The following is a 15,614-nucleotide window of genomic DNA, read 5'->3' as shown; positions in this document are numbered from 1 at the left end:
GGAAGATGAGGATGATGCTATTCTCCCCGCTCGTTCTCGTCCTGGCAGCGTGATGGACGCGTCCCCCTCTCCTGTCCAGAGAGAGCTGGACCTGGTTGAAATGTGTAGATGGGCGGCAGCCAAACTCTCCATTGACTGGCCGTCACAGCAGGTGGGCCAGGGTGCAGAGAGAGACCTGTATGACGTAAACAGCTGCCGTCTCATGCTGCCCTGGCAAAACATTTGATTCCTGCCATCCCAGCATGCATCGTGGAGATGCGACATTTTTGTGACAAGCCGTTTTCTCATAGAATGCCCGTTAAAGGTTTCTCTAGGCTGGATGTGCACGGGATGGATGATCTAGGGATGACCAGCCCACCTCCGGTAAAAGCATCACAGCGAATCACCTGACTGACGAAAAGGCCACCGATCGTCGGGCTGCCTTTTTGTCAGTCAGTTAGTTGATCTGATCTGAAAGATTTATAAACTTTTTTCTAGCAGATAAATATGGGAATATTATATAAAATTTTGAGACACAAAAACAAAACAAAAACACAGATTTACAGACGTTGTAACTCATCACCATATTGGATTCTTTGTAACTCATCTATCCTATTGGATTCTTTCTCAAGTCCAACAATATACTACAGTGTTTGAGGAGTGAAAGGCTACCCAATCTAAACTTTTTAAAGCTATTTTAAAATTAATCAGAATATACACTGGCGGCCAAAAGTTTGGAATAATGTACAGATTTTGCTGTTTCGGAAGGAAATTGGTACTTTAATTCACCAAAGTGTAATTCACAAAGTATAGTCAGGACATTACTGATGTAAAAAACAACACCATCACTATTTGAAAAAAGTAATTTTGATCAAGGGATCAAAATCTAGACAGGCCCCATTTCCAGCAGCCATCACTCCAACACCTTATCCTTGAGTAATCATGCTAAATTGCTAATTTGTTACTAGAATATCACTTGCCATTATATCAAACACAGTTGAAAGCTATTTGGTTCTTTAAATGAAGCTTATCATTGTCTTTGTGTTTGTTTTTGAGTTGCCACAGTATGCAATAGACTAGCATGCCTTAAGGTCAATATTAGGTCAAAAATGGCAAAAAAGAAACAGCTTTCTCAAGAAACTCGTCAGTCAATCATTGTTTTGAGGAATGAAGGCTATACAATGCTTGAAATTGCCAAAAAAATGAAAATTTCATACAAAGGTGTACACTAGAGTCTTCAAAGACAAAGGACAACTGGCTCTTACAAGGACAGAAAGAGATGTGGAAGGCCAGATGCACAACTAAACAAGAGGATAAGTACTTCAGAGTCTCTAATTTGAGAAATAGATGCCTCACTTGTCCTCAGCTGACAGCTTCATTGAATTCTACCCGCTCAACACCAGTTTAATGTACAACAGTAAAGAGAAGACTCAGGGGTGCAGGCCTTATGGGAAGAATTGCAAAGAAAAAGCCACTTTTGAAACAGACATACAAAAATAAAAGGTTAGAGTGGGCAAAGAAACACAGACATTGGACAACAGATAATTGGAAAAGAGTGTTATGGATCTTAACCCCATTAAGCTTTTGTGGGATCAGCTAGACTGTAAGGTACGTGAGAAGTGCCCGACAAGACAGACACATCTATGGCAAGTGCTACAGGAAGTGTGGGGTGAAATGTCACCTGAGTATCTGGACAAACTGACAGCAAGAATGCCAAGGATCTGCAAAGCTGTCATTGCTGCATGTGGAGGATTTGTTGATGAGAACTCTTTGAAGTAGTTTAAGAAGTTCTGAATATTTTTTTCAAATTGTAATAGTAATTTTCACTTTTTTTATTAATGTCCTGACTGTACATTGTGATCAGTTGAATGCCACTTTGGTGAATAAAGTACCAATTTCTTTCCATAAGGCAAAATCTGTACATTATTCCAAACTTTTTGCCACCAGCATATAAATTATTTGCCTTGCTTTACCTCACTGCCGGGATGTGACTTTGATCAATATTAGTCTGGACATTTAACATGAGTCATTCTCTGAGTCGTAGCATTTTCCCTCTGCTGTCACTGCTGATGTGAGTCACTTACATGAGAAAAACATCCTGAATAATACTAGCATTAGCTCCACTGTACAGTCACACATAAAGGCTGTCACAGTGCAACAAGGACAGATTCATTCTCATGGGTAGACATAATAAAGTGTAATGCAGCAGTGGGGAACGTCTGGCCTCAGGGATGTATAAGGCCCGCAAGACCATTTAAATTGGCCCGCGAGGCCATTCAAGAATTAATTTAATAAGCATAAAAATGACTTTGATACCTTTAACTGTAAAAATATAATTAAATTAATGATTTATTTTTTTTCTTATAATTAGGGGCCAAGCACTGAAGTTTCTGTGTCACCTATTGTTTTCGTTAGTATTATTAGGGGACAAGCACTGAAGGTACTGTGGCACCTATTGTTTTCATAAGTATTATTAGGGGTCAAGCACCGAAGGTGCTGTGGCACCTATTGTTTTCATAAGTATTATTAGGGGTCAAGCACCGAAGGTGCTGTGGCACCTATTGTTTTCGTTAATATTATTATTATTATTCTACTTCTTCTTCCTAATGGGAGTCTATGGCAGCCCATAGAACCGTACGTAGGAAAATGATGAAATTTGGCACACTGATAGGGATGGGCATGAATAGACACCTCTAGGACAAACTCTGTAGCGCCACCACCAGTTCAAAAATTAATTTTTCTTTAACGTATCTTTTGAACCATTTGTCCTAGAAACAAATTTAATGAGGTCATTGAAAAAATGGTTATGTATCTTGGCATGAAACTTGGTATGATATATCTGATATTAACTATTTTAATTGATTCCATTCAACAAATTACATAAACATCGCAGAAAATGCAGAATCAAATTATACAATTAAACCCTTCCCCCCGAACACCCCCACCCCAGTGGTCATAAATATATATATATATTAAAAAAACATGCACACACACACAATAAATAAATAAATAAATAAAAGCATATTTTCAAAAAAACAAACAAAACAAAACATCAAATTGCACACACATATTTAAACCTAAAGACTACCCCTCCTCGAAAGCCTTCCAAAAACGCCAAATATCTGCCCCATTTCCTATCAAATAACCCCAGATTTCCCAGCCTTCTATAGATCCCTTTCTCAAAGGCCGCAACCCTCCCCATCTCCAAGCACCACTCATAAAATGAGGGCACTCCAACTGACCTCCAACCCCTAAAAATAACCTGTCTGGCGATCATGACACTCATTAGGACCCAACTCTTTATGTGCCGATATCAAGTTTAGATCTTTCTCCCATAATTTTTTGAGAGAATTCAAAGTTCCGTACCCCAGACTCTGAATTAGCAGGGAGTAATACACTGATGCCTCCTGACCTTTCCCAAAAGCAGCATTCACCACTCCCAGAGCATCTACCGCACCGAGGGGGTGCGTGCCACTCCCAAAAACAGTGCAGAGTAGGTGGCGCAGCAATCACCACTCCCAGAGCATCTGCCGCACCAAGGGGGTGCGTGCCACTCCCAAAAACAGTGCAGAGTAGGTGGCGCAGCTGTAAATACCTATAAAACTGAGATCTGGGAATGCCAAAATGTTGAACCAAATTTTCAAAAGGTCTCAATACTCCACTCTCATATAGGTCACCAAGTGTATTAACCCCCCTCACAATCCAATCCGACCAACAGAAAGGGGACTTATCAATACATAGTTTAGGGTTCAGCTCGAGGCTACGTTTAAATAAATATCAGAATTAAACACTCTGGACACTTTTGTCCATATTGAGTGCAATTGCAAAATAACGGGGTGCGACTTAACCTCTCCAGCTAGTTTAATCAAAAGGCTTTGCAGTGGCGAGATTTGGGCAAGAATTTCCTTTTCAGTACATAACCAGGGAGGGGCTCTCTCAGGTGGAAGCGTCCAATGAGCCAAATGACTAAGACCGAATGCATAATAATAAAACAAAATCTTGGGTAGGCCTAACCCACCTTTGTCAATCGGCCTATGTAACTTATTGAAATTTAACCTGGGACACTTACCATTCCAAATGAAGGACTTTGCTATGCTATCAAATTGCTTGAAATAAGAGAGGGGACCATCTACAAGGAGAGACTACAGTAAGTAATTGAATTTTGGAATACAATTCATTTTAATAACATTAACCTTCCCAATCATAGATAAATGTAATGAAGCCCACCTGCCCACATCGCTCGTAAACCTTTTTATTAAAGGGTCAAAATTAACTCTAACTAAATCACACAAATTTGCTGGGAATAAAATACCCAAATACTTAATGCCCTGTTTGGGCCACTGGAAAGCACCCGGCTGGAAAGCCGTTACTGGACAGTACGCTGTCAGAGCCAAAGCTTCGGATTTAGACCAGTTGACACTATATCCTGAAAACTTAGAAAAGGAATTAATAATTCTGTGGAGACAAGGCATAGATCTACTAGGGTCAGAGACAAATAATAAAATATTATCTGCGTAAAGCAGAAGCTTATGCGCCACACCTCCCGCCACCACCCCTGGAAAATCATCCTCCTTCCTTATCGCGGCTGCTAATGGTTCCAGGGCAAGACAGAACAATAGTAGGGAAAGAGGGCAACCCTGCCGGGTGCCCCTATACAGAGTAAAATAATCTGAAACTAATCCATTTATTTGTACCACTGCTACTGGGTGTCTATAAAGTAACTTAATCCATCCAATAAACGTACTCCCGAACCCGTATATTTCCAAAACCTTAAAAAGATAATCCCATTCTACCATATCAAATGCCTTTTCGACATCAAGTGAGATGGAAGCAACCGGAGATTGATCATTCACTACTGACCACATGATATTGATGAGACGCCTAATGTTATCAGAAGAGCTACGGCCTCGAATAAACCCCACCTGATCTGTATGTATAAGAGATGTCATAACTTTACTTAATCAATTAGCCAGAATTTTTGCATTTTTTTTTACATCTAACTGGATCAGGGAAATTGGACGGTAACTTTTACACTCGCTTGGATCTTTGTCCTTTTAAGAATCAGACTGATCCGGACTTGCGTCATGGTTGCTGGAAGCTTTCCATTCTTTAATGATTCAGTATAAACTTCTAACAAAAGTGGAGCCAGTTCTGTAGCATAAGATTTGAAAAACTCAGCAGCAAAGCCGCCAGGCCCCGGAGCCTTGCCAGTAGGTAGGGCCTTAATAACCTCGCCAAGCTCCTCCAAGGTTATCTCAGAATCAAGAGAATTTTTTTGCTTAGTCGTCAGTTTAGGGAGATCTAATGGTTCCACAAAGTTTCTAATATCTTCATCAGTAGATGAAGACGTGGAACTATAAAGATCAAGATAGAATTCTTTAAAATCATTATTAATATCAATGGCCGAGGTAAACCACCAGCAGATTTCAATGAGGGAATTGTAGAAAAAGACTCTCTCTGCTTTATATATCTAGCCAAAAGTTTTCCTGCTTTGTCCCCCAACTCAAAGTATGACTGTCTTGCCCTGAATAACCAAAACTCCACTTTCCATGACAAAATAGTATTATATCTATATTTCAATCGAGTCAATTCTCTGAGGCCATCAGACGACATTCGGTGCTTCAGCTCTGCTTCGGCATTTTTTATATTTCCTTCCAACTCCACGAGTTTTCGTGCTTTGGATTTTTTGGTGAATGAGGCATACTGTATGATCTGACCCCTAAGAACCGCCTTAAGTGCCTCCCAAGCCACGCCCACAGTGGATACTGAGGACCAATTGGTCTCCATATAAACATTGATTTCAGTCTTTAACATTTGTTGGAATTCAGGATTTTGCAAAAGGGATACATTAAGGCGCCAACTATATGATTTATTTTTCTCTGTATATGGCAACATCTCTAAACTCACCAGGTTGTGATCCGAGACTAAGATATTTCCAACTGAGCAATCAACAACAGATGAAATGAAAAAAGTGATATATCTATTAAAAATAAAAAAATTTAAATGCATCATCTACATCATGTCCTGAGGTTACCTGAACCATTTGAGACAGCACCACATATAGTTCAAAATATAATCTACACTTGTGTGTTGACTCTAACCTTGCAATGTCTCTTTGTCACTTGTTGCATTGGACTGTAGTTCAAAAGGTCCTGGGTTCAAATCCCCACCTGAGCAAGTAGTTTGGATAGATTTCTGTTGTACTAGAGCTTTCTGTATTTTGCTTACTGAATGGTTTCAGGGCTTGTCCCTGATCATTTATGCTTGCAGGTATTTTTAATTCTTATTCTTATTGCTCTTCAGATATTTGTTTTGTTTAAAACTGATATATATCTTTTGAATGCATTGTTGAATGTATAAGAAAATTGTCATGCATCTTTGACATTATGTCCTGAGGATATCATACTTGTGTTCTGACTCTAAAATTGGCATGTCTCTTTGCCATGGCTTAGTTATGTTGGCTGAGTGACACAGTATGTAAGGTTCTTGACTATAGTTCCTAGAGTCATGTGTTGGATCCCCACCTCAGCAAGTCATGCTTTAGTAATGTGTGTATTTCTGGAGATGTTTGTATTGTGCGTACTGAATGGAGGCTGGGATTTTCCCAAATCAAATGCTGATTTGCATCTTTGTTGAAAAGCTACATGAATATAAAGTTGATCATGGTAACACCTGCGCATGGCTGTGATTCTAAGCTTGGTATTTCCCTTTGTTGGACAACATTATTGTGATTGAGTGATGCAGTAGATAGCACACTGAACTGGGGAATGGAAAATTGTGGGTTCAAATCTGCTCTCTGGCAATGTAATTTGTGGTTTCTCTGTGATATTTTTGGGTTGTGTTTAGTGTTGTGCAGTGATTGCCATGCTGGTGTTTGGCCCTGTGCTTGCAGCTATATTTATTATTATAATTATTCCTCCCCAATGGGAGTCTATGGCAGCCCATAGCACCATTTGTAGGAAAATTATGAAATTTGGCACACTGATAGGGGTCATGAATAGTCCCCATAGCAAATTTGGGACCTCTAAAATTTGGGATTGTCCTATCAAAATGATAAACTGGTATACTACATCAGGACCATGATATGAGGGTGCATGCATAGTTTGAGACAGCACTCCTATGGGTCAAAAGATTAAATTTTTTTTTACATATATATTATTTTTTTTGCCATAACTTTTGAACCATATGTCCTAAAGTTATGAGGTCTGTGGATTTCTTGGATCATGCAGATTTCAACTATACCATTTTTTCCCATCTCGGTCATACTGCCTCTTCACCATATTGACATTTATTAAAAAATGATATATCTTTTAAATACATTGTTGGATTTCAAAGAAAATTGGTATGCATCATTGACATCATGTCCTGATGATACCACCTATAGTTCAAAAAATAACCCAGACTTGTGTGCTGACTCTAACCTCAGGAAGTCTCTTTGTCACTGCCTAGGAATGGCAAGTGAGTGGCTCAGTGTATTAAAGCATTTATTTTTTTTGACTAGTTTGAAAGGTTGTGGGTTTGATTCCCAGGTGGACTAGTGTTAGTGTTGATATTGTACTGGAGATCTTTGTATTGTTTACTGAATATTTGCAGGGCTTATCACAGATAATTTCTGTTTGAAGGTACACTTTTTGTTCTCCTTTGTCTTAATTTTGTTGTTCTTATATATATGGTAGTGATATATTTTGAAAGGATTAAGTTTGGAGACAGCATCACATGTAGTTCAAAAGAACATGGTCTGTTTAGCATGGTTATCATGCTACATGCTATGATAGCTTAGAATGCAAATCGGTTAGCATGCTAACTGTTGGGTTTCTGTCTTAAAGGCTATTTGATCACACTGCTATCCGTAGGGCAACATTAGCTTAATATGCTAATCAGTTCAAGACCAGCTTGGGACAACTGAAAAACACTGAGTAATTGCAAAATGCCTCATGACCTGTTTGTTCTTTCTTTCTGCTGTGTTTGATATCGGCCATATCAGCAATTCACCCTCTTGAATACTTTTGAAATTTAAAACATGCTGACTCTCATCTTGGTATATCCTTTTCAGTACCTGTAGAACATGTGATACAGTGGTCAGTGCGCCATGCCTTTGTACTCTGGAGATCAAAAGATTGCCAGCTTAGAGCAACTTGCAAAATTTTTAGTATTTGCAAAATACATTATGACCGGTCTGTTCTTTCTTTCTGCTGTGTTTGATATCAGCCATATTGACTCTCCACCATTTTGAATTCTTTTTTTATTTCAAAACCTGCTGACTCTAAGCTTGGTATGTTTCTTTAGCATCTGTGACAATATGGTCCACTGGTAAGGTGCACCATACCTGTGTGATTTGGAGGTTGAATGGTTGCTGGTTTGAGACCTGCTTGGGGTATCAGGAAAACTTTGAGTAATTGCAAAATACATTATGTCTGCTTCATTTTTTCTTTCTGTTGTGTTTGATATAAGCCATATCAGCACACCACCATTTTAAATAATTGTTTTATTCAAAACCTGCTAACTCTCAGCTTGGTATGTCTCTTTAGCACCTGTGAAACAATTCTATTACTCTAACATTTTTGGTGACTTATGAAGTAGTGTGGGGTTGCTTTGTATGTCATATTCATGCAATGTGTTGTGCTTACTATGGTGTAATGCTTGCCATATCGGAGATTTTGAATAATGTTTACTGAATGGTTGCTGTATAATGGAAAGTCCCCTTTCATTTTTTTTCTTGGTGTTGAGGACATACAGAATGCACCTGTATGTTACTTTTAACCCACAATAAGAAATTGCAAGCAATTGTATGGCAGTGAATAAATTGTAAATACTCTAATGGCCCTTGATAGGAAAAAGGTTCCTTACCCCTGGTCTTATGCAGTACTTGGCCGACCGCTGTATTATCTGGTTATTATTTTGGCTAACTGCTACTGCTAAATTTCTCAAGCATTCCCCTCAAGCAGCCTGCAGCCTCTGTATTAATGAGTACAAGAGTTTGATATGGTTGAACGCTCTTCACTATCAGGCATAAACTCGACACCTACTGAGGAATTCTGATGAAGAGCAGAGCTCTCTTCTCACAGTCAGTAATGCCCAGAATACTGTATCTTCCCCATTCACTCACTCTCCCTTTCTCAGCGAGGACATGAGACAGTATTACAAGAATAACTTATAATGAGAGAGTATAACAATACAAGAATGAAAAGTATTTTATTTTCATTTTAGCCATGAAATGCTAAAAAGATACATTATATTAGTTGTTTGAGTCATTATGATGATATTTGCAACAAGACTAAATTTTATTGCTCAAAAATATTTTTTTTATAGCTCGGGAAAAACATGTACTGTAAGTATCAGATGTTTTTTTTCTCAAATATCTACAGTGTTGGTTAAATTACTTAAAATAAATGATCTACTACACATTACTCATTAAGTATCTAACATTGTAATCAGATTACTTTACAGAGTACTTCATAAAAAGTAATCTCTTTACTAATTACTTTTGTTACTTTCTAAAACACTTTTCATAGAAAAGTTTTTGTTTTTCCGCTCAACAAATTCAAAATAATGCCTATATTTCCTCAAGTTCAGTGTTGCAAACCCTTCAGCTGTTACAGAGACACAAACAGACATACATATGAATACATGAATTCATATTTTTAGGCATTATACATAATATTATTTTAGAAATGTGTAACTTAAGTACTGTACTTAAAAGTAATCACTTTAATTAAAAGTCAGTAACTGTAATCTGATTACAATAATTTTAAATGTATTACACTACTTTTTACTAAAATGTATTTGATTACAGTTACTGATTACTTTGTAATCGGATTACACCCAACTCTGCTTATTAAAAATAAACACACAAATGCGACAATTGTTGATACACAGTAAATGTATAAAGATGTATTTGAGTTGAAATCTGTACTCTTTGGCATTCTAGAAAATCTGAGCACAGTTTGAGGCAGTCTGAAACACGAGACGAGATGTGAGGGTATTTTTCTCAGGTCAAAAAACTGAGATGCAGGAGATTATTTTCTCTCCATCTAATCTCATTGGTATATTGCAGAAACAACTGAGGTTAATAAGATGTGTCATTTTCTTTACTATGGGTATATCTGAAGAAACCAGCCTCACTGAGTTTCGCGCTATACTGTAGGTTATTAAACTGTTCTTGTAGCTCAACTGATAGAACATAGTGCTAGCAAGACTAAGATCATGGCTAAATTCCCAGAGAACACACATACTGAGAAAATGTATACCAAAAAATCTGCCAAATGTGTAAATGTAAATAAGCATGGCAGGGCCATAATCAAAGCTTCTTTCTTTTTCATGCCACTTGCCAGAATTTGCTATGCATTTGCACTAAACTGAATCAGAAAGGTGTGCTGGCTTAAAGACAGATGTCATGTACAGACCTCAAAGAGCACTCTGAAAAGCAATGAGAGGGGCTGAGCTAACTGGATTTTCTTCAATGAGGACTATTTGTCAAATATTCTTTGTATAACATTCTACTTTCATTTTGAATGTATTACTACCAACCAATTTGTGTTTGTAGCTTTGAAGAAAAACCATCAGGGAAGAAACATACTTCATCTTCAGTAGCCTATAAAGAGCAGTGAGAATTCAAGGTAAATCTTTTGTAATACAGTGGTCAATTATAAGGTTGAAGATTTCATTTTTAAACCATCTTTAAAGTCTGTGTGAAAACTCAAATAAGGGGATCCCCAGCAAAGTTTATTTTAGAACAAGAACATATTTTATGTCCTTAGTCTCACAAGGCCCTGTCATTGTTAATTATCATTCTGATTCTGAGAAAATAAAAAAGCCCCAAAGCCCAAGGGTCAGACATCCAGAATTGTTTGGGGGACTTGGAATGGAAGCACAATGAACTGACCAATGTTTGACTCTAGAAGAGTTACAAAATGTTGTTTGTTGTTATATTTTTTAATGTTGACCTAGACCAGTTCTGCTGTAAAACAGAAGCTAGCACTTGAGGCAAAGTCATCATTTAAGAAGTGACCATGGGTTCAGTCTAGAAGAGCTGCAAAGAATTTATTTGTTTTGGTTATTTATTTAGTTATTTTGAGTCATATTTCTAACATTAAAGCTGCACTCAGTATTTTTTGCTTATGTTGCTTTGGCTGACATGGCAGTCAACTTAGGCTTCTGCTGACACCTGGCAACATGGATGCAGCATCATGCACCAACAATAGTTCTTACCAATGTATGCCATTTTAAAAAAATCATTATTCACAGTCTGCCATGATTAATTTATTCCGTGAGCATAAGTATCCAATAATAGGGGGCTTACTGAGACAAAAGGTGCGTTTCAATCCACAGGGTCCCTACGCAGTGTCCCTACTCACTGAGCACGGGATATCTGTTGAAGTTCACGTCACTTGACAAAATGAGTTCATTTGGAATAGCCTACCTTACAAATCATCAAACACAGACAATGCATGAGTAATGCTGGTTAAAGGGTTCAAGTAAGATGACCCAATATATATTGTTATATATTTAAATTAACATATTTCTCCAGACTTGTAACTCGTAGTTAAATGACTGTTGCTATTTAATGTATATATATATAAAAAAAGCCACACTACAGTAGGGGCCTACTCAACTGGTTTGCAATGACTGGTGGGCAAATTTCCCTCTCCACCTCCTGTGCAGTGGTGAATCGATGTACATTTATTCCCTATACTGTTTGCAGTGCCCTTACAACTGAACATGTATGCTCCCTTCAGACTGGAATCTCCCTTAAGATGGCTGAATACAATCCATATGGTAGGACCCTTATTGTTGATTGGAATGCACCTAAAGTGAGAAGTGTTTGGCTGGTCACTTGATCTCAACAGAGGAGACCTGTGCCATTTAAAACCGCTTTTCGAAGGCCATAGATACAGTATGAATGGAGTCTTCAACTCATGTGAGTGTACATGATTTTAAATATATTTTAAAAAAAGGAACGGTTCATTTGTGTTATTAGGTAAAATGACTAGGTTCACTGTTAATACATGGTTGAACAGATTCAGGCAAGTGTAACGTATTACAAGAAATATTATATGCATCTGAGGTTCTGATCTAGGCCTGCACTCAGGAACGAAGAATCCACCTGCTCAGTCCATGCCAGTCCTCTTTGTCACGTAGACAAATTAGTCACTATAAGGAAAGTGCAGCAGCCTTGCATGATACTATCACAGTAACCAAATCAAGCTCACTAATGGATGTCTAAAGCGTGTGTGCATATGGAGGAGAGGGCCTGAGGCTTCAAACAGTGTTTCAATTACTTCTGCACAGGTTAATTATATCTTTTGATCATTATCATGCTGTCACGTCTGCCATCACAAAGAAGCATCTTTGACAGCAGGCTGACGTAATATTGTAATGCTCTTTACACCATGTGAGAGGAAAAAACCTTTATTATCATATGTTGTCAAGGTTTTTTAAGACTCTTACTGTCTTCATATGGTAGCCTACATTAATAAAACTAAAATATAACCAATGATAGTCTAACATTCTGCTTTTCCTATAAACATAACATGCTTAAAACCTTTTCAGTGTTAAAATACTTTCTACAATCTCAGCTTAATATGCAGTGACAACTCTAAGGCTACATCCACATTAATCCGGATACATCTGAAAGCTGCGTTTTCGAAACACTCTCTGTCCACACTGCTCTTTTCAAGCGTTTTCCAAAAGTTGCTCGTCCACACTGAAACGTATAAAAAAACGCTTAAATCCCCTTACTGCGCATGCGAAAAATTACCATTCCATTAAATGCAATTGTCCTCGTGTTCCGTTGTCGGACAACAGTTCCGAGTGAACTTCCCATCGCCTTTGAAGGAATGCATTGTGAAGGTTGTACAAAGTAACATTTATCTTTAACAACACTATCAATGTGAATAACAGACACAACAACACTGTTGTTAAAATTAACTAAAATTAAAACCATTCATGTAAAGACAGGAACGCTGCCCGTTGTAATGAAGTAAAAGTAAATTGTTTTCATTAATTTACTTGAGTGAGAGTAAAAAGTACCAACTTTTAAACCTACTCTAAAAGTATTTTTTTTTTCCAAAAAGTTACTCAAGTAAATGTAACGGAGTAAATGTAGCACGCTACTACCCACCTCTGGTTAGAAGAATGTTTTCCTTGTCTGCTGCATTCACGGCACAGGTAATTGGCTCAAACTGAGTGACCATAAAGCAAAGATGGCAGCATCCAGGTCGCGTACTTCCAGGCGGTCATACGCCAGCTCAGCTGCCATTGAGATGAATAGAAATGCTAAAGGCATGCTTTCTTGAAGTACACCGATCAGCCACAACATTAAAACCACCTTCCTAATATTGTGTAGGTACCCCTCGTGCCGCCAAACCAGCGGCAACCCGCATCTCAGAATAACATTCTGAGATGATATTCTTCTCACCACAATTGTACAGAGAGGTTATCTGAGTTACCATAAACTTTGTTAGTTTGAACCACTCTGGCCATTCTCTGTTGACCTCTCTCATCAACAAGGCATTTCCATCCACAGAACTGGCCCTCACTGGATGTTTTTTTGTTTTTGCCACCATTCGAAGTAAATTCTAGAGACTGTTGTGCATGAAAATCCCAGGAGATCAGCAGTTATATCGGGAAGACTCGCAGACTTGAGTGAAATTCAAGATGACATTTATTTGATGAATAGAAAACAGAAAATGTAATGTCTCTCTTTGGCGTATGCCCCGTCTGGTGGTCCTAAGAAGTTGTACTCGGAACCGTCATATCCTGCTGGAGATAGGAGGCAGGGGCGAGGAGCCTACCCTCATGCAAGATGGGACTCAACTGGTGGTGGTGGGGTGGTGGAGGTTGCTGTGTTAGCACACTGAAACAGCAGTGTGATAGATTGTGAGCAGACTTATAAAGCAATGGCTTACATGTGATTGGCTAGGAGTTACCTAACTAATAGTGCGATGATGTACAGCTGCTAGTCTTCCCGCTAAAACTACACTGTGCTTAGATTTACCGAAATACTCAAAGCAGCCTGTCTGGCACCAACAATCATCCATGCGATTATCTAATCAGCCAAATGTGTGGCAGCAGTGCAGTGCATAAAATCATGCAGATACGGGTCAGAAGCTTTAGTTAATGTTCACATCAACCATCGGAATGGGGAAAAAATGTGATCTCAGTGATTTGGACCGTGGCATGATTTTTGGTGCCAGACGGGTTGGTTTGAGTATTTCTGTAACTGCTGATTACAGTAATACTGTCCTCAATATTACAAGTCAAGTCAAACTTTATGTTAACAGTAAACATTTTAGGAATACACCAACATCTGCACTGATGATACAGACTATGATTTGAGCGTGTTATTAATAATGAAGCACTCAAGGGGAAAACACCAATTAATGAAGCTTGGTAATGGCATATGACAATTAAAGAATGCAAAGGCCCATCATATGGCTGGAAATGAGAAATGCCGGTATTGACTGTCAGCTGCATATTGATTGACAGGTATAAGCTTGATAGTTTGGTCCAGTGGGAAAACTTTCAGATGTGCAATCACTGGGGAACACTCTGGAAAATCAGTCTTTATAGTGTTGCATGAAATACTTTCAATGGCAGCTGCACATAATGCATCCTTTGTTAACTGATATAAAAATAATTTCCATGACCCCTACAGTAGCTCTACAAATAGTCACCTGTCTACACACCTATCCAAGCTGTTGTGTTATGATGAAATAGGCAGCAAAGAAACAGCCAAGAACATTTTAACATTTGCTGCAAAATTCATACCATAACAAAAAAGCAAGTTGGTTAGAAAACATATGGGCTATACCAAAGATTGTCCTGAATTCTACACTTGTTCATTAAACAATAATTCCTCAAGGAAAGAATCACAGCATTCTGAACTGTGTTATTTACCCCGCAGGATAAGAATTACAATTTAAATACAAATTTGATTTAAATTAAATTTTTAACTTTCTACAGCGCAGAATGGCTCTATTGGCAAATGATCTTTTACAGGCAAAAGTTGTACACACAAAGAGATTAGCTCAGATTAGTGGCGGTCAGACTGTTCTAATAAACACAATTACTGCTTGGAGACATCTGATCAATGCATAAAGGATTTATTCTGTCTGACTGAAGAGAACACAGTTTATTCCAGAGTGGTCCTTAGTTGAGGCACATTAACATCAAACTTTTACTTTTTAGCAGCTCTGGTTGTTTGGTTTCTTCCCCTTTGTTGTGTCATTCACAAACATTGAGTGATAAAAGATGAAGATAGAGCAAAGAAGACAATAAAGGCATAGAAGATGAAAAACTATTAATTAAAGCAGCAAGCAAAAACTAAAACACTATAAATATAAAATGTAATTGGAGTGGGCCATCACATAAGGAACAAGTAGAACGTCTGAATATAATTTTGTGTTTAAATGATAATTTACCTTTGAGTGTTTTCTGAGGGAGCTTGCGTGAGTGTATGATTTATTGCAGTCTATGCAAATATATTGTTTGCCAGGTGTAAAAACACGAACGTCTGTATCACTGCTGATCGCAAAACATCTCTCACAAGATTTAAAAGGATTTCTGAAAGGTTTTTCACCTGTAACACAAAGAAGGGTCTGTTGACCCTCTATGGTACGCAATATGATATCAAT

Source organism: Myxocyprinus asiaticus, chromosome 6, assembly GCF_019703515.2.
Source record: "Myxocyprinus asiaticus isolate MX2 ecotype Aquarium Trade chromosome 6, UBuf_Myxa_2, whole genome shotgun sequence".
Lineage (NCBI taxonomy): Eukaryota > Metazoa > Chordata > Actinopteri > Cypriniformes > Catostomidae > Myxocyprinus > Myxocyprinus asiaticus.
The sequence above is the reverse complement of the archived record's forward strand: the minus strand, read 5'-3'. Positions refer to the sequence as shown.